At 66.1% G+C, this 387-nt stretch overlaps 1 protein-coding gene across 1 annotated transcript in view; it reads right to left on the bottom strand.

The window, feature by feature from the left end:
* SLC29A4 (solute carrier family 29 member 4) overlaps positions 1 to 387 on the bottom strand; it is a 12,514-nt gene that overhangs the window by 11,700 nt on the left and 427 nt on the right. The window lies entirely within an intron of this gene.

Genomic DNA, 387 nt, shown 5'->3' with positions numbered 1-387 from the left:
GGCAACTCTGCCCCTGCGGGCTGGGGGCTGACCAGCTGGTGGACACCCTGAACAGTGGAGAAGGTGGGGGCTGAGAAGCTGGAACGTGACCCCCCTCCAGGCTCAATGCTCCTCCTGAGTCCCCAGCCCTGGAGGTCCTGCCACATCTGGAGCTGGGACACCAAGTAGGACTTAAGACAGAGCTCGACCTGGATTCGAATGACTGTGGCCTTGGGCAGGACCTCGCTGTGAGGTCGAAGCCCCTGAGGCCACCTCGCCAGCCTCCCTCCACGGATAGGCGGGGCGGGGAAGGGGCCTGCACAGTGGCACACACGTACTCCCCCGCTGGAAGTGGGGCGGGGCAGCTCCGGAGGACAGCCACATGCCGACCCCCTGGCCTATGCGCAG

The sequence above is a fragment of the Pteropus vampyrus genome, unplaced genomic scaffold (genome assembly GCF_000151845.1).
Source record: "Pteropus vampyrus isolate Shadow unplaced genomic scaffold, Pvam_2.0 Scaffold90, whole genome shotgun sequence".
Classification (NCBI taxonomy): Eukaryota; Metazoa; Chordata; class Mammalia; order Chiroptera; family Pteropodidae; genus Pteropus; species Pteropus vampyrus.
The sequence above is the reverse complement of the archived record's forward strand: the minus strand, read 5'-3'. Positions and strand labels throughout refer to the sequence as shown.